Genomic DNA, 20,272 nt, shown 5'->3' with positions numbered 1-20,272 from the left:
GCACCATTACCGGCCTCGGTGGCTCAGTCGGTAGCGTGTTCGCCTTCTGATCCCGAGATCGCGGGTTCGAACCCGGCCGAGGACGCTAGCAACTTGATGGCAGGGTACAAATTGCTTAGACACGCCGTCTTCCGCGAGGGACGTTAAATAAGGGGTGCCGTGTGATGAGCTTTCATCGCTCGCTAAAGAACCCTCAGGTGGGCAAACGCAATCCGCAGACCGACCGCTGTGGCGTCGCTCACGATCTGAGTTGTCTCGCGACGTAAACCCCCAAATATTATTATTAAATGGCACCATTATTATTCACCTTGTAGAATTTTATCATTTGTTTCTGAGAAGTTACTTGATGCTTCTCCCTGTGCAACTGAGCTGTCGCAGCTTAATGTTGTTCAACAGCCTGTTTACAGCTAGAACGTGTTGAAACGAAAGTTTCTATTGCTATAGCTACCATCTTTCTCACGAATGTATTGAGCAATGACGCTGGATCTCTGTTTCTGATTGTTCTCTTTTTTCTCACGCAGAACTTGTCGAAGTACGATTCATGAAGAGCAGCATTGACAACAAACGTATGCGTTTCCGCTACAAAGGTGCTCGGAATCTTCGCATTCTGTTGCTCAATGTTTGCTTCGTTGAGGGCCTCGAATGTCAATTCAGTAGCACGCTTTTTGATGTTGTTTCTCTTAAGCGCATAGTAATTATACAGTGCCAATACCTGATGCTCGTTCAATGTCCTCTTCCTTGTCAATGTCGTGGAATGCTGGTTGGAAGAAACACCTTAGAGTGTTCTTTTCGTTGAGCCTGTTATTGCACTACACTTGAGGGGATGGAATGGGTTAAACATGTAAAAAAAAGGAAGTTTGATTTACATTTTGTCTCATACATTTGAGAACATTGTGATATCATTCCCCGCACTGACTTTCTTGCATTTGCTTCAGTGCTCGCTTTCTTTTTTAATATACCTTTTTTATTTCCTTCTCAGGTGCCTCTTGTGACGTGTTTGCAGTAGACAAACAACTGGTGTAAGTGGTGAACAGGTGCGGGACACACCATCAAGAGTCAGCCCTGTGTCCTTCAGTAACTACGACTTCCTTCCCTGTCTTGCGGTCAACACTGCGTGATGTTTTTGTGATTCGTTGTTGGAAAACGACGACAACTGGCATTTGGCGGTTCTTCTGATCACTTGCGCTTTCGCTTTCAGTCAGTAAAGCTGTTCTTACTTTCGCTAAGTGGCTCGTCCTTTTCACCAGGTTATGGGCCCAGGGCGCGTTGATCGTGGGTAATCGTTCAACCGGGTCTGCTCGTCATCTCCTAGCTGCGTCGAGTTGGAAATTGCAGAATCAAGCAAATTCTCTGCGGCGAAGCTCATTGGCGGCAACTACCAAGTATGGAAGTTTAAGATGAAAATGCTACTCATCCGGGGGACACCTGGTCGTACGTTACGAGTGACGTCGCAGCGGATCCAACGACTGTATGGATCACCGGAGGCAGTAAGGCTCAGAGCACAATCTGCCTGAGCATCGATGACGGACAGATCGTGCACGTCTGTAACTGTACGTCAGCGAAGCAGATGTGGGAGGAGCTAAAGAAGGTTCACGAGCGAGCAAACTTAACCAACAAGCTTTATTTACTCAGGGAGCTATACAAGTCACGTGTGGAAAACGATGAAGATATGTAGACTTACATCAGGCGAGTTATGGAGTTAGTAGAGCGGCTTAGAGACATCGCGCAAGAAATCATCGACTTCCAAGTGGCTGCTCTTCTCAGCGGGCTTCCGGACCTTTCCGACGCGCTCTCGCCGCTCTGGACACTCGGCCAGATGACGACCTGACCTTGGAATAAGAGGAAGCAAGATATGTCGGCAGCATGCGCACTCGACTCTGAATCGGCACTCTGTGTGCAAGAACAGCACCGTGGGAAGGTCTCCCCTGACACCAGAGAATGCTTTTTCTGCAAGAAGGTGGAAAATCTCAGGAAGGACTGTCATGCCTGGATGGCGCAGAGGAAAAACTTCCGGAAAGGGCGTCTCAAACAGAGCTCGCACTGCAGTGTCACAACACTCGTCGTCTTCAGAGGTTGCGTTTCTTACGTCGACAGGCTCTACTGGGGAGAGCTGGTACATTGATTCCGGTGCTACAAGTCACATGTGCCATGACCGGCGGTTTTTCACGAGGAACTTCAAGGAGAAAGCAGAGCTTGTCACTGTAGCAAATGGTCAGCAAGTCCCTTCTCACGGGATCGGTGATGGAGTTCCCTACTGTCAGGTGTCCCGGACGGTCAATCAACGGTCAATAGGATATGCATCAAGGATGTCCTTTTCGTGCCTTCTCTGGAAAGTAACCTACTCTCGGTCAAAACGCTAGCTAACCGTGGGAACGTCGTGACATTCAACGGGAACGTGTGCTCTGTCACGAAGAATGAGGTGGTTTTAGCGAAGGCAAGAGCTGAGAAGGACCTGTATCGGCTTGTGACAGCAAATTCTCACTCAGCACATGCGACTCGCGACTCGGATCACCCGAACTGCATTCACGTTTGGCATCTGCGCCTAGGACACCGTGATCCGAATGCTATTAAGCGCTTACAGAAGGAAGGCTTAGGAGATGGAATCCTCATCAAAGACTGCGGTCACCTGCTCAAGTGCACAAGCTGCGTCAGAGGAAAAATGAAGCGGAAACCGTTTCCGAAAGTCAGCACATCCCGAGCTGGAGCTGTCCTTGATCCGGTTCACACGGACGATTGTGGACCAATGAGGGTCATGACACGAGCAAAAATCGATATTTTCTGACGTTCATCGACGATTTCTCTCGCTATACTGTGCTGTATCTGCTCAAATCCAAGGATGAAGTTGCTTTAAAACTACAAGAGTTTCTGGCCATGGTGCAGACCAAGTTCGGAAGTTCTTCCCAAAGTTATAATAATAATAATAATAATAATAATATATTTATTTCCACATAGCATAACATGTGGCGGGAACTGTGAAAAAAAGTCACCTTGGTGACTTGACGAGCTCACAGCTCCCGTGAAAAGAAAACAATTGGCATTGACATTGGCATTTACATACAAGAATTGCGAATACACTTCCGTGAAGTATAGACAGGATCAAAAAAACATTCGTTTAGAACACGTGGCAAGATGTAGCTCACACTTTGCTCCCCGTAGCGTGTTCTGCAACGGGGTACAGCCCACATTTTTTGGTTCCTACAGTTATAGTAGGATGTGCTGGGATTCAGATTAAACAAAGCTAAAATGGTACTTATACAGTTTTTACATGCTCCCTGGTAAAAACAAAGCAGCCTGTATCTGTACAAGTTATGTATTTGTATCAAGCCATGCTTTTTAAACAGTCCTACTGTTGTGTGGGTGTAAGGAAGGCTGTCTAGGATTCGGATGAACTTTTTTTGCAGAGCTAATAACTTATCCAGGTCCGACCTAGTTGCACTTCCCCATACCAGAAAACAGTACGTAAAATGCGAGTAAATGAGCGCATAATAAAGTATTAGTACAACTGATTTGGGTAGGGATGAGCGATATCTGTACAAGAAGCTAAAGATACGTGATGCCTTAGAGTGAACATGATTGATGTGCAGTGTCCAAGAAAGAGTAGAGGTGAAAGTGACACCAAGAACCTTAACACTGTCGACAACGCTGATAACGGTGCCATCAATCAAAAGTTGTTCCCTTGTATTGACAGACTTGTTCTTGGCAGCAAAGATACACGCCTTGGTTTTTGTGGCCTTGATCCTTAAACAGTTGAGATCGGCCCAAGATTTTAATTCACGGAGTACTCTATTAGCTCTCCTAATTAAGCCATCAGGGTCAGAACCGGTAAACAGCAGGCTCGTGTCATCAGCATAGATGATAAAGGTTGCTTCATTAGTTAGTGATACGATGTCATTCGTGTAGATACAAAAGAGAAGAGGGCCCAAGAGGCTACCCTGCGGGACGCCACAAGTAATTTTACGGAGGGAGGAGTGGTGTCCATTGATGCTAACATTCTGGTGGCGACTAGACAGGTACGAGGAAAATAGGGAATGCGCAGGGCCTCTTATGCCATACCGAAACAACTTGTGTAATAGTAGGCTGTGGGATAAACAGTCAAATGCCTTACTAAAGTCAATAAACACGCCCAAAGTTAGTAACATGTTTTCGATATTTTTCAATATCACTTCCTTTTGATGTAACAGGGCCAACTCAGTAGCAAAATTTTTCCGGAACCCAAACTGGCAGTCAGAGAGGAATCTATTTCTCTCAAAATACGCAGATAAGCGACTGTAGATTATTCGCTCGAAGCGTTTCGAAAACACCGGTAGAATTGATATAGGGCGGTAGTTAGATAAGCTGCGCACGTCCCCACCTTTATGAATCATAGTAACCTTAGCCATCTGTAAGCTATTTGGAAAGCAGCCCTGACTCAAGCAAAGGTTGAGAATATGAGTTGAGTATGGCTTTATGAGATCTAGCACTGCCTTGATGGGACCGATTTGCATATTGTATACATCGAGTGCCTTGCTGTTTTTAAGTCGCATAAAGCTACGGTAAACCTCGATCTCATCCGTGGGAGCGATAAACATAGAGCTGACGGTACAGTTAGGGACATATTTGCAGGCAGCATCTATATTGATGTCACTATCGTTTGCCGCACATGAATTGACTAAGTTGTCGTTGAATTGCTGAGCCATGTCACTTCCACTGTAACTAATACCCTCGTGGATAACGCATTGGAGAGGCTTCCGTGGATGGCCATAGTTCAATAGATAGTTGACGTTGCGCCACATGGCCGAAGTATCGCCCCTGCATGTCGAGAAAATATTCAAGGTGTACTCTTGTTTGGCCTTCTTGATCATCCTGTTTATATCATTTCGAATCTTTTTAAAGGTGCTAAAGGTGTCTGGATCCCTGTTTTTCAAAAACTTCTTGAAAAGCTTATCACGCTTTCTAATCGACCTCAGAATATTATGCGTTATCCATGGCTTACGAGCATGCCTTGGTTGAGTCCTGTGCACAAACGGGAAGCAGTCGCGATACATGTCACTTATGGCACCGAAAAACAAATCGTATGCGGCGTTCGGGTCTGTACAGTACATGACATGGCTCCAGTTGAAAGACCCAATTTGATTTCTGAATTTTGACAGGCTACCTTCATTTATATCTTGTCGTATCGTCGTCTCTCTTGGTCTTCTACCCTGGCCGCGACAACCGAAGAAGATCGGCACATGATCGCTGATATCTGTGCTTATCGTTCCACTAGTAATATGTGCAGCACAATAACTTGATATGATCACGTCGATTATTGTACTGCTTGTGGGTGTAACTCGAGTAGGGGTGTTAACAAAATTGATGAAACCGTATGACTGGAGCAGCTGCAGTAGTGTTGTTTGTGGTGGTGATGTCTGGCTCATATCTATGTTGATGTCACCACCGAGAAACAGTGTCAATTTGTTATTGACTATGTAAGACAGCATGCCTTCAAGGAAAATAAAGAATGATGAGGTGTTCCCGTCCGGAGCACGATATATCACAGAATAAACGTCATCCCCTGGCAACAGTGACAATACTTCAAAATCGTCAGTACAAATGCTATACTCCGTTATGATTTCACATGACTTCTCCCTCACCAAAATAGATACGCCGCCCCCTCTCTTCCCAGTGCGATTCAGAAAGTATCTCTGATATCGAGATAAGCGAACGGCGTCGTGCTCATTTCGGCCCCAAGTTTCACTGAACATAAGTATGTCAAAAGAGTGCTGACATTGGTTAAGCAGACATTCAATTTTCTCTATTTTATTCGATGCGGACTGGAGATTTGCATGCATGATATTTAATCCATGTTGCCCAACAGCCTTACACAATTCATGTGGAAGAATAAGTTCATGGTACATGGTGCGTTAATATACGAAAGGAGGTTGCATCGTGTAATTTTATACAATTTTACCCAAGTCATCCATGGTCTCAATTCTAATTACTCTGCTACCTTGTGCCTTCCTAACAAAGGTAATTCCATGATTGGTCCATACAAACGTGTAAGATTTTTCTCGAGCCTTGCTGCGTGCCAGCCAGTACAGATTGTTATTTGTTTCTGTTAAGTTTTCCTGGACGTAGACAGATCTTGTGTTCTCGTTGCTTTTAAGTTTACGTCGGTTTTGTAGCCAGATATCTCTCTCGTTGCGATTTAGGAACTTAACAATTATCTTCGGTACATTTTCTGACTTTCCAGGCAGTCGATGAATTGCCTCCGTATTTGTCTTAGTGAGCACTGGAGCCTGCAGAACCCCCGCTATGGAGTTCAGCTTTTCGTAAAGATCTTCCTGGGCGGTGACAGGAATGCCATGTATTTCAAGGTTGCTTAGACGTCCATATTGTTCTAATTTGTTTAGTTTACGCTGTATTTCTTCTGTCGCGGATGAGCTTCCTTCAATCTTGGAGACACGTGTTTTTAGTTCCTTAATATCAGCATCTTGCTTCGCTACACGTTCCAACAAGTCATCGTACTTTGAAGAAAGCATATCCATGGGTGCCTCAATTGCTTGAACAGTTTCAACAATGGGGAGTAGCCTATCAATGGTTTCCTTAATTCCCGGGAGGCATACAAGTTGCGTGGTCAGCTGCGACAGTTGGCCTTGAATGACAGACAGTTGATCATCTTGGTCCTTTTGTGCAGTTTGTTTTGATCTAAGTTTAGCTGTAACGCAAGTAGGACAGCGCCAGACCTCCTTATCAAAAGATTTTTTTGCTGCACTCGCTTCAGAAATTCCTGAGCACTTTCCCATATGATAGTGGTTTTTACAATCTTGGCAACTGATATAAGACGCACCTGTGCAGCTTTTCATGCATGACAGACACAAAGCGTTAGCTGGGGTCATTTCATGGTTTGGGCCCGGGTTTAGCTCAATGTCCCCAGAACAGAGTAATAACATTGCACAGAAGTTGGAGTAATAATCACAAATACAACATGTGAACGTGACAAAGCATGGTGGCACCACAACAACTATCTGATAGCGTTTGCAAATGTATTCATATGATCCTTTTCTCACCTGAAACAGGAAGAGCAAAGGTTTAGGCCACAACGTCGTGCTGGTGCCACCATGCCAATTGTCAAGCGGTCCTCGTAGACGCCCGGTATTAATCTGTTGCACAGGTGCCGCTGCTGTTTCTGATCCAATCCGGTTGCACATTCCAAGGCAGTGACTCGGATATAAAATGTTCATTGAAGCCGTAGGCTGTTGGAGTGGCATACCCGGTATCACTGGCCACGTGTCGATGCAAGGGCGCATGCAAGCCGCTGGAGAACACTCAGTAAAATCCGAGGGCGAAAAGACAACCAGTAACTGAAACAGGAAGAGCAAAGGTTTAGGGTTCTTCTAGGGTTTAGGGTTAAGGTTAGTTCTTCGTCCCAAAGTCCCAAAGTTCTTCGCGCAGACAACGGGACAGAATATACTGGACGAAGATCACGAGCGATTCTTCGTGATTGTGGCGTTGAACTCCAGACAACTGTTCCTTACAGGTCTCAACAAAATGGTGTAGCTGAGCGCAAGAACCGCACGCTTTGTGAGGGTGCCAGAAGCATCGTCTTCGGAGCTAACATGCCGAAAATGTTCTTGGGGGAAGCGGTGTTGACAGCGTGTTATCTTCAGAATTGGCTTTCTAGTAGAGCCCTCTGCAGAACACCTTACGAACTGTGGCATGGCAAGAAGCCCAGCCTACAGCACATAAGGACCTATGGAAGCCCCGCCTTTGTACCTGTGCCCAAGCAGAAGATATCCAAATTTTATGCTCGTGCTGTAGAAGGCACACTACTTGGATTCAGTGAAACACAGAAGGGATACAGAATACTCCTCAAGGTATCCCGGGACGTGGTGTTCGACGAAACTCCCGTTCACAGAGAGGGACTGTTCCCAAGCATAACTTGGAGGACCAACTACTTTACCCTCTGCGTCTTTCGGTGATCGAGACGAACACGCGGCTCAGGGTGATGTTGTCGTGAAACTGTTACCAAGGGCACCCGACTCACAGAATAACATCGATCCCGATGGCGTGGATCAGCATCGTGAAAGCATGGAAAAAGCGTGCAGTCCCCGTCGTTCAGCGAGGAGTAACAAAGGAGTCCCGCCACAACGTTTTTCGTACGTCGCGCGTGCAGCGCCGTCCACTGATCCTGAGAGTTGGGAAGAAGTCCAGTTGTTGTCTCCTTCTGAAAGCATGAAGTGGATCGAAGCTGCCAACGAGGAAATTACATCGCTTGAACAGTTAAGCACGTGGGTGCTCGTAGATTTGCCCTCGGTTAAACGACCATTTGGGTGCAAATGGATATTTAAAACAAAGCTGGAATGGCAACGTGGAACGCTACGAGGCGAGGCTCGTCGCACAAAGATATTCTAGAAAGTATGGGGAAGTATGGGTGATGCAACGTTCGCCCCTGTTGCTAAATTTACCACCCTACGTATTCTGCTTACGGTGTCTGCCGCACAACACTTAACAGCAGTCGGAAGGTTTCATTGCTGAAGGGGAGGAACGGCTTGTTTGCAAGCTCCAGAGGTCCCTTTATGGACTTAAGCAAGCTGCAAGAGCTTTTTAACCTGAAGGCAAATTCCGTTCTTGCAAGAGGGGTACAGCCGTATCGAAGCGGATTCCTGTCTCTACTTCAAGGACATAGGAGACAGTCGCCTGTACATACTGCTGTAGGTAGATGACATGCTGATTTGTCACAAAGACGACACAGTCATCACTCAAACCTGGAGGGACATGTACGAATACTTCGAACTTAAGTATCTAGGTCAAGTCAGTCGCTACCTAGGAATAGAGTTGGAAAGGCCGCAAGATAGCTGTTTCCTGTCACCAACGAAGCAAAATCGACGCGCTGCTGAAGAAGTACGACCTTCAGGACGCCAAACCCAGTCCAGTACCAATGGATGTAGAGTATCTTAACTTCACGGGAGACGAATATCTACTTCCCAGCAACGACATGTATCACCGAGCCCCGGTTTGGGAGCTACTCAGTACGACCAGACACTGCATGCGCGGCAGGGATTCTGTGCCGGCGTGTAAGCAAACCACATCAACGAGATTGGAATGCTGTGAAAAAGCTTCTGCGGTATTTGAAGCACACCAGAGACTTGGAGCTGGAGCTTTCGGCTGACCCGAACACGGAATTTGAGATGAATTGTTGTGGACGCTGACTGGGCACAAGACAAGCAGGGCCCCAAGTCCACCAGCGGATACTTCATACTCCTAGAAGGAGCCCTTTCTCATGGTCCACCCGAAAACAAGTATCGGTTGCGCAATCGTCTACAGAAGCGGAGTATGTCGCTGCAGCACTACCATCACAGGAAGTGCTATGGTTCCAAGAACTTTCGGTATTTGCTTACTTCAGCCAACCGTCTTAATTGAAGACAACCAAAGCTGCATTAAACTTGCACTCGCTGAAGGAGTCAACGCGAGGACAAAACATGTCGACGTCCGACATCACCATCTGAGGGATTTGGTGCATCGCGGAGTGATCAGCCTGGAATACTGCGAGACAGCCCAGATACCGCTGATGCCCTGACTAAACTGCTCCCTCGGCAGCAGATACAGTTCTTACGAGATCGCATGGGTCTTGTTGAGCAGTAGTTGTCGAGGGAGGGTGTTGGAAAACGACGACAACTGACATTTGGCGCGCACATCTCTCGCGCACCAGTTCTTATGATCACTTGCGCTTTCGCTTTCAGTCGGTAAAGCTGTTCTTACTTTCGTTGCGTGTCTCGTCCCTTTCAACATGTTGAATTTTCGCAACGATGCCTCGTATGCATTGTTGTGTTTCATAAACTAAATACGTATTTATATATGTGTGCATCTCCTTCAATGGGCAAGGTCGAGCGATTGTTAAACACCACAGAAAATATCATGGACACCATTGACAGCTTTTCTGATTACTTTTGTTTTTGATGGTTCAGAAGTATTGAAATTAATTCATGTCGCACACGTCTCATAACTGCCCCTGCTCACGGGCTTGTCGGTCAAAGTTGTTACATTGCTAAGAAGCTCATTCGCTACAACAGCGGTTTCAGTGTGTATGCATTGAAATGTAGCGCTCTGTGTGTGTGTGTTTCCTGCTTTTTAGTGAATGTAAGCTCATTCAGTAATAAATTAATAACGCACGCAGGGGTCGCGGGACCCTAGCAATGTAGAATCTCGCTGCAGCAAACGAAGCTGCCAGACGGGATTGCGCGACGTGAGGGCGCGGGAGAGGGAAGCATGGAGAGGCCTTGTCTGTCTAGGCGGTGTTGGCTGTGTGTTGTGTTCTGTGCATCGCCGTTCCTGGATGCCGTATCCATAATACGTATTGCATTCCTGCTCTTTATTAGCAGTGCGTGGTTATTGCACATGCGACGCTGTTGTTGAGCTATGAGGGGTTTGCTGTTTAGTGCACCGTGAAGACAAGAAAAACAACGTGCGTTTCCGATTAGTGGAGACCGAGCACCTAAAACAGCTCGGATAGACACTATGCATCGTCCTGGGTAGAAGGTGGTTGCAGTACCAAGCCTTTTAAAGAGACAAGGAAGTGTTACTAAGTGTCCATATCGTTCTGGTCACCTACACAACATAAGTTACAGCACCAACACCCGCATAACAAGTGTCACACGCTACACACTTCGGAGTAACGATAAACAAATCGCGAATCCCGACTGGGTCAAGTCTCACCTGAAAATTGCCTCAACCACGCGCAGGTACGACAGGGAATGCCTTGTGCGTCCCGATCGTCTATAAGACAACCATTCGTCCAGCAAGTAAACAGGTCGTCTTCACTGCAAGAATAGAATTGTTCATCCCCCGCAAGGCTCAGTTTATGTTAAGAAACAGACAGGAAGGCTGCGTACTCACAACTAAAGGAAAATTATATTGTTCACACATTTAAATACGTAATTTCCAAAGCGTAAGAATGTCACAAACACGTGAGCACTAGGAACATTAGGTCACGCGAAGAGCAGGAATCATTATCGAGATTACGGCACCGAATAAACTTCTCAAGATACCCTGCCATAAACAAAACTGTCAACAAAATCAGAGGTTGTTAGATGCAACACAATAATAAATGGGTATAATGCACACAAGGGGCTGTGTACACTATCCCTTTATCAGGGAAGATGTATAAAGAAGAAGTTGAGAGAACACTCTGCTGCACAAAAATGTAGCACCCCGTCTGGTCATCAGCCACACTGCAAAAACTGCGGATGTGAACCACTATTTAAAAAAAGCAAAAAAATAAAACAAAAACAAAACTACAATAGTTGGTACTTTTGAAAACTAGGGAGCTCCTTGAAGCCTACTTGATTAACAAAGCTAGTGATAAATGTGTAAGCGCACCATCAATTGATCTCAAACAAGCTGAGATAATGTATCTCGATAATGATTCCTAGTCTTCAAGAGCTCTAATGTTCCTAGTGCTCACGTGTTTGTGACATGCCTACGCCTTGGAAATTACCTATTTAAATGTGTCAATAATAAAATTTCCCTTTAATTGTGAGTACGCAGCCTTCCTGTCTGTTTCCTCTGTCATTGTCTCGCTGCTGAAAAAAGAAAAAAAAATCTGAAGTATGACTTACCAACTACCCAGTTTCTCTACCCGCAATCTCTTGGCGCTCGGGTTGAACGCCTCGGGCGGTCGTCTTTCTGTAGTTTGGCTCAATGGTGACGTCAAGAACACCCCTGACGTCACAGGGAAACCAAAATCGGATATGGGTTAAGCGCACGATGTCATTCATTAGTAAGTTTTAGTATATCGAGCGTTATCACCTTTGCGTACGTAACGGATAGCGTTGGTGGTTATGGGCCGTGCGGAAATCTCTGTGTTGTGGACGTGCGCAGAACCATCAACGCTGTTACTTAACGTAATCGCTCTCTAGTAACGATGTACTAAAACTCTCTATTTTCTCTAAAACGGGGAAGCTTCCACACTTAATAGTTTACGTGGACGATACCACACTCGAATGCAGTTGGAATCCGAATACCCTGCGGCGGTCCGGACTGTCGCTTTAAGGAAAGTGACAGGATAAGTCTACTAGCGCACTCAAACACTGTTTGTGGTGATTTCGCTGCACCACACCGGCATTGCTCGTTCTTCCGTTATTTTTTTCCCCGGCGACTATTCGAATATATTCGGTATGAAAGGAATTGGATCGACTTGATTCGCAACTCGAATATCGAAATTCGTATTCGCTTCGGAATTATAATCCTACATATAAATATTCGCGTCGATATTAAAAAAAAATGGAATATTGCCAAGTGAATATCCTGCGAATGTTGTGAATGTGCGAGTGTTGGCCACATAGTCATGCACAAGGGCACATGTTGAACCATTTGTTAAATTGTTGCTAGTGTTTGACATGAGGTCGGTGTCACTTTCCAGCTTCATCAGAGTAAGTATTCACTTCCGCATTCCAGATCGAGCAGCGCAACACTACTGTTTCCTACACTTTTGTGGCGTCACACTCGCGACGTTAAACAAGGTGGTTCACCTAACGTGTCACAAAAATGTGTTAAAATCTACTTGCATGTGAAGTCTCGGCTCAAAAGGTCACTTCCGCAATCTTTTACGAAGACGCAGGATCGCTTTGATCAATTTTCTGATCGCTTTAATCACGATAAATTTAATTTTCTAAATTCAACTCCGAAATATGCGAATCCAATGTCACAGTTTTTTTTGTTTGTTTTTTTATTTGCCAAAAACAGCGCATGTCGGATCTGCCCCGTACGATCACAACATGGATGTCCCACCAAAAATGCAAGTGCTACGCAAAAACAGAAAAAAAAGTCACTGTCCCCTTACTTTCCTACTCAGTGCCTTTTTAGATAACTCTGGCTGCCGTTATCATCAGAAGCATGGAAAAAGGCACTGAACGGGCGGTGTCACCGCTTCTTGCACTACATCCTCAGAGACCGCGCGCGGCCGGCAGTTCCTGCCTCTCGAAGCGACGAGTTTCGCTTTTTTTTTTCTTTCTCTTTGTCATGGAACACGGTATATCCGACATGCATTTTCTGTTTGTGGCCAAAAAGTGAAGAACACTGCCATTGGCACTCCATGTGGCATGTTAAAGTGAAACATTGGCTTGGTAAATTTCGGGGTTGCATTCCATTGATTAAATGTATCACTTTTGAAAACTGATCAAAGTGCCTCTGGGTCATGGCACAAGTTTGTGGAACACAAATACTGTTGACCACATGATTTTCGGGCAAGTAAATTTATATATATTTTGAACCGTTAGGTGAAACATCCTGTATAATACAATGTGATACGTTGGTAAGCTGAAATTGCCGTATCATTGCACAGTATTGCTGAATTACCGTATCTGGGGTATTTATTTATTCATTTATACACAAAATCAACCAGCTTTTGGTTGGCAAGGCATGAATAATGCATGAGAGTTTTTACAAACATAAGACAAGTTATTAAGATTGAGCATTGTTGAGTGAACAGTGTTGTGCCCGGTACCGAAATATGGTATCGCGATACCGATACTCCTTACTTGAATAAAGATTATCGAAATAGCGATATCGATACTTCTTTTTTAAAGTAACGGTGTTCCGCTACCGTTAGTAAGAAAGAGAAGTGCGATACTTTAGGCGATACTTTTATATGAAATACGGAGATGTCGCAACTTAGAAATATCGCCTACGTGACTAGTTTTGCTGTGAAAAGACAACATATTTCATATGTTGATCGGAAACGTAATGCTTGACTTTTATCAATGGTTGATTCTTGAAATCGTTCTCTGCCATCCTTGCAAGCCGTGGTCTCTCCGGCAGCTGACAAAGGCCAGTGTGACATTTGCGTTGGCCCACACATACCATGGAATCCAATGCCCAAAAAATCCTATATCCGAAGTTAACAATATCACAGTATGTGAGCCTGACTCAGTGCGAAACGGCAGCTTAGCAGTGGAATCCAGAGCGCACTGTCGAAGTCTTGACATCTGTTCGTTGACCTCAACTCTTTTGTTGAACACAGCGTGGTTATTTCCTTCAGTTTCACAGAAAAACGGTGAACACGTGTTTGGTATAATTCCATAATTCCGGATACGAAGCACGTAGGCGTGTCCGCAACCTTCTTGTCGAGGGCTAGGCGGACCAATGACAATGAATAAGAGTGAGAAATGTGGTCAGTGAAGAAAGGGTGGGGCACTAAGAAGTATGGGTATCTTTAACGATACAGAGATCGCGTTACCATAAATTTGTAACGGAAATACTTTTGCGATATCGACTTAAGAAAGTATCACGATACGCATTCCGATACCAAACAACTATCGCTTACTGTAACGACGTTACTTGTAACGGCGATACGTATGACACTGGCGTTAAAGGAGCGAACGGATAGAATCCAAACCAAATGGAGTACATGCAGCACCTGGTTCATCTATCTTGGTAACTATTTTGCTATCAACAACATCGACATAAGGCAAGGCAATAAAGACAACATTACACCAACGAACGCATAGGATACAATATAGTGCGATGGAGTGTATGCAACAATCTGTTCAACAAACTTCGTTACGGTTTTGCTATCCACGACATTATGCGTCAGTTCGATGTCGCGTCAGTTCGATGTTCTCAGGATGAAGGAAACCTTCTGCGCATTAGTATGTGACCTTGGCAAACTGACATGACAGTGGTGTCGAGTAAGGTCTGATGATAAACCATTGAATGGGATATATTCCTTACCGACACGCTTGAGAGAATTACTTACCAACTGAATGCTTCAGATTGTGTATTTTGCTCTGGGTTGCAAGCATATGGAAGATCGAGTTCAGCCAAAAGAGGAGAGACATGTTCCATGTGTGTTTGCTGTAGTGATTAATCGAATTGCCCTTCTTTGAGCGATTTGAAGTGAATATGCGCAAGGCACAGTGTCAGTACCTAAACCTCCCATATTACGTCGGCGTATTTTAAAATAGGGCACATGGGACACATAAGCAGATAATTAAGTTCCTTGTGTGAACTGTCGCAAGGTGCACCTTAAGTACAGTTTCCGATTGGCTTTGTGTCATTAATGCTATATGTTTGGTCCATCGCAGTTGCGAAGTCAGTTAACAGCGAAGTACGTGACTTCATGAACCGTTCTAAGCGCGATATTGTGAATGTTGTATCCATGACGTAATGGGGTTTTCTTATTAGTAAAGGACATTGGTACCCAGCAGCAGGAAACATTCAGCTGCACCTGCCAGATATCCGCACACTTAGAAAACACGTGTAAGGAATCATCGAGACGTGGCTGGTCGTGAATAGCCCTAAGTGATTTGCGTATAAGTTGCATGTAGATGTGAGGTTGCCTAAAAAATTGTTGAGAAAGATTAAAAAGAAAAAAAAAACGAACCCCACCCCAAGAAAGCAGTCGACCCAAAAGGGAACCTTGTGGCAATCCTGATGGTACTGCTAATGTCTCGGACTGAATGTCACCGATGGAGACGTATTGATACAAGGATCCAATGGTCTAGCCAAGTTATCAATTGGTCGTTTATCAAGACACAACTCAGATTACTCAATATCATTCTATGAGACGTGGTCGAAATACTTTCAAAAGTCTAAAACAAAGTCATTACAGTCTGTAATTAATCCCTTCTAGGGAGTTACCCTGTAGTGGCTAAGCTAAAGAAGTGCTCACTAAAGCTGAATCGGAACTGAAGTTTATTCGGTCGGGCAAGGCCCGTGGAAAAAGGAAGATACTGAAAACGTGCCACGAGAAGGCGTGGCGCCAACTTCGTTGAAGCGCAGCGCCACAAGGTCCTCCCCTAGACTCCGTAGGGGCTAGCAGCCCAGGACACGACATGGGCATATGGGGTACATATTCCAGGATTTTCCCCATATTGGTTCAAACTGGGAAATATGGGGCCCATATTGCCCAATTTGAGCCGGTATGAGGAAAATCCTGGTAGAATGGGTACCATATTGGACCCGTATCGCCAATGATCAGCCAATACGGGTCCAGCAGAACGCCACGGCCGCCACCTACAGAAATCAACAGCCTCAATCAGGGTCATCCCATACAGGGATAAGGGGTTTCCATGCGCTGATATCAAGGAAGAAGTCTTCCCTTCCCGATAAGACTACGGACGGCTGACTAAAGCACTTCTCCGCCTCTATAATTTTCGTGTGAAGGCATTAGGTACCACATCAACAACGGTATCTTGAAAAGTCGGACTGTACCCACATCTACTTCAGTGCAGGCTCAGATACCCCGAGGGTGTGCCACCCAAAGATGACGCATGTTTTCGAAGCCTTATAGTGGCACACCGACACGTCTGGCCTATATAAAATAGGCCACACGATTATAGTTCTATGCAACTAGAATCATGTACATCAGCTCTCAACCACTAAATAAATTGCACTTAATTTTTCGGCTGTATGGTATTTGTCGTTCCCACGAGGAGGAACTCGTGGAGAGAACAGACTGATGAGGTCAGGCGACAATCAAGCACATATCCATACAATACCTTTTGTTATGATTGTGCGCATACACTGAAAATACAGACAAAGAAAATACCGAACAGCTAGCTGTGTACCACAGTACGTATATGGATATATATCCTAGAAAAAAGAATAAGATGAAAAAGCAGGCACCAGGTGCGTACAGAATCCGTTGTGCACCACAGACTGACGCTGCGCTGTTATTTTGTTCACCTTTCCTGTAGGGCCGCGCTGTCATCCGCGACAGAAACGTGCGCTTCCTTGTGTGTTACGAAACGAATTTAGTGACAGGAAATGGATAGTCATGTTTAGTTTCTTATGATTTTGTACAACAGGGAGAGGGCGGTTGAGAGCATCTAAATTTTAATGAGAAAAGAGGCTGCAAGCCTAACATCAAGTTACAAAAAAAAGAATATATAACAAATGTTGTGTGTGCTATGCTCCTACAGTCTAAAAATGTCTGTTATTTTGTCTGTCTGAAAAATGTCTTAAATGTCTGTCTGAAAAAGTACATGAAAACATAACTCAGACGCCGTTCGTAAAATAAGATAAAATTGAGGTCTGTTTACGGTCAGCCTACTGCAGAAAAAAATAAAGAATAAAGTACTGTCAATTTTGTATGCATAGATGGGTAGAAATCCAGCGAACCGGTAGAGAAGTATGACGGGAGTTGCCTCAGGACAGGAGCCGGCGATATTTCGAACAGAGACTCTTCTTCTTCTGGGCGCAGAAGAAGAACAGTCTGCTGAACAGTGTGCTGAGGCAACTCCCTTCGTGTCAACTTTGTATGATGCTTCATGACCCCACCGGCCCTTGGGTTCATGTACGACGTGTGATGAGCACGTCACAGAAGTCCGTAATCCTCTACGCTGAAAAAAAAAGTACTAACCTTGACCTCACACGCCAATCACAGTTTGCAATGAGGTGCTTCTTAACTTTCTTATTTATTCCTGCGGGGTTAAGCCCACTAAAAAGATATCATGCAATGCAAGTGCCTCACCGCCACTTATCGTTCGCATTGCACATCACAGCGTCCACACGTTGGCTTCAGCCACTGGCGCCAGCAGTTTAGCTAGAAGAGAACACTTGTGATGGAGAGTGCAGATACTAAAACCTCGTGAGTATTATTTACAAAAGGACAACAAATCGAGAACTCAAGCACATGCAGTGACATTCCCAACGGCACGCAACACATGTTCCGTGCCCAAAGACCAAAGGGAGATGCACGTTTCACTAAAGTACTCAGTCATTGTCGGATTTACTCACTGATTTGTCGTTCCAACGCAAATTCGAGTTCGAAGCGGCAGTACCACCGTGCCAAACTTCGCTTTCTAAGGAGTAGGCGTCGTATGTTTTAGCGTCGTCCGCAACACATCGCCACCCGCCAAGTAGCAGCCCCCTGCGCGTCGCGAATGCAATGCCACCTGCAATATTGTTTTGGTTTCTTTCCATGCTGTTTCGACATTAAACAACATGCGAGACTTACCTAGAAGTCTGTTCAACGGTGCAATAAACAGGCCGGTCAGCGCGCTGGTCGTTTCACACAATGAACGCCACCTTGGAACAGGAAAACAGCTTTTCCGCGGTAAAGGGCAATTACAGACACGAGACGTAAAATTTTACATACTTTTGTCTGCGAAGTCTTCCGTAAAATAAGACCACCTCTTACAGTGTAAATTGTAGGATTTCGCCCCCTGAATCCCACCCGGGTACGTGATCTGACCGGTCAAACCCCCGAAGAAGATGAACAACAACACAGAATAACAAAGGATGTATTTACTGATCGTGCAACAGCAGCTATCCGTTCCACAGCCAGCAACCGACTGCCGTCTTTCCCCCCTCGCAACCCTCCTTTCTAGCCTGAAAAGGCGAAGCAGCAGAGCCTTACGATTCACATACACCAGCGCCCCACAAACTGAAAAGAAACACAAATTCAGGTTGTATAACATGATTCTTCATTCACTATTGCTCACTATCAATTATTTTGAAAAGTAATATGTCCGCTCATAATACTGCTGAGGTAAACCCTTGACGTCTGATATTGCTTAATGCTTCAGGCTCGAGGCTGCAACTTTCACTAAACTGTAGGCTTGTCAACGTTGAAAAGTGCATGTCTTTTTGACTCCTTATTCATTTCGCAAAATAGGGCGAAGCAATTGCCAAGGCTGTGAGCCTTAACCTTCCAAGCATACGGCGAGCTTCTCCACATGTATGGTCACCTTTATACCAAATGGAATAATAGATATACGATTTCCCAGTCCCCCCCAAAAAATGAACAGAATGTACTTAAGACATTCTAGGCTACATTGAAGAAAAATTATTCTTCTCGGCTAGCTGTGATAACCAGTAAAAATGAATGTGTTACGCCTGCATCAATAAAATCTGAGCTTTCAATGGCGGTCACAAGCAGATGCATGAAAGCCTACAGAAATTACACATAAACAACCGACCAAAACAAATCTCAAAACAAATCTAAACGGGAACGCAACCTAAATACAACTTATCCATCAAAAACCACACAGCTAGCCCTTCTGCAGCAAGTTTACTCATTTATTTCGCGTTTTCGATTATTTTGTGCAGTAAAAAGTTGACAGTTACGAAAAGTACTTTTCGATTAGAAAGCGTGATCCCTCTAAGAGCAGACAAGTGAGGTTCATTGACGCAACAATGGAGTACACTATCTGCTGTCGTGTCTCAAGGAGGGAAGAATCTGTCGCACATCGCCTCCGCCTCAATGTCAGCCCAGTCCTTCACTGCTGTTCGCTGCTGCTTCAATGTATCAGCAAGCCACACCCTTATGTTCTACCTGCAACGTTGAGGCAGATATTCGTCACCTTCTTGAATGCCGCCGTTCCAAGTCCTTTCGCGACAAGCCCAAGTCTCGCCTGACCAGCCTCGGATACTCCATCTCTCTCGCGACACTAATTGGCACGCGGAGCAGTGGTGTAACCGTGGTGCTTCTCCACTACATTCCTTATACCGGTCTCTTCAGCAGTGACATCGCGTGTGTGACGGCGGAACACTTTTGACCTCTGGCCCCACATCGCCTTACTCTTAACTGGCTCAGGAATACACCCTAAGGAGTTACTTAATAAGGAACAGCAAGACGGCTTTTCCGGCTGACTTTTCCTGTGAAAATAAATAGATCCCCACCCCCCTTGAGAACAGCGTAATAGCTGCATGTCGTATAGACACCAGGGTGGCACCCGGATGACACTTTGTTGACTCCATGCTGCCTTAGATGACCCCTGCAAAAATAAAATCAACAAAATGCAGTGTATTGCTAAACCACTAAAGAAAAAGTAGCCTTTCTGCTGCGTATGATATTGTACACATGGTCGTATTACTGCCATGTCGAGTATGTTGGTGGGTATTATAAGCACAAACTTTCCTTTTGGGTTACTTGGCGCATTCCATGGTAACATAAAGTAGGAAGGCAACGAAGGTCACGAATAATATGAACTATATTGGGGCGAATGAAAATAGCTTCGGAAAGGCAATGTCGATACCCTTTTTCACCACTGAAGCTTGTAAGCCGGCATGATCTTGCACAGCTGCTGCAACGCGTTAGTCTCAAGATCGCTCATCTGTGCATGGTCTGTCGCAAAAATAAAATCAAACCTAATCGAATCCGACCCCTGTTTTCCCTGCAGACACCATGTGTGAGCTTTTCTGTCATACATATATGATATCTCTCTGGTATAGCTGATCTTTTTGATCTCGCTCGCGAATAATGTCTGGAAACGTTTCGTAAAATCGAGCTAAGGCTAATTACGGTAGTTTTCGCACAACTAGTGCTACTGGTGAAACAGTCGCAGTCGCATTGCTAGAATGTCATCTG

This window comes from Ornithodoros turicata, chromosome 1 (assembly GCF_037126465.1).
Source record: "Ornithodoros turicata isolate Travis chromosome 1, ASM3712646v1, whole genome shotgun sequence".
NCBI lineage: Eukaryota > Metazoa > Arthropoda > Arachnida > Ixodida > Argasidae > Ornithodoros > Ornithodoros turicata.
This window is presented reverse-complemented; position numbering follows the sequence as displayed.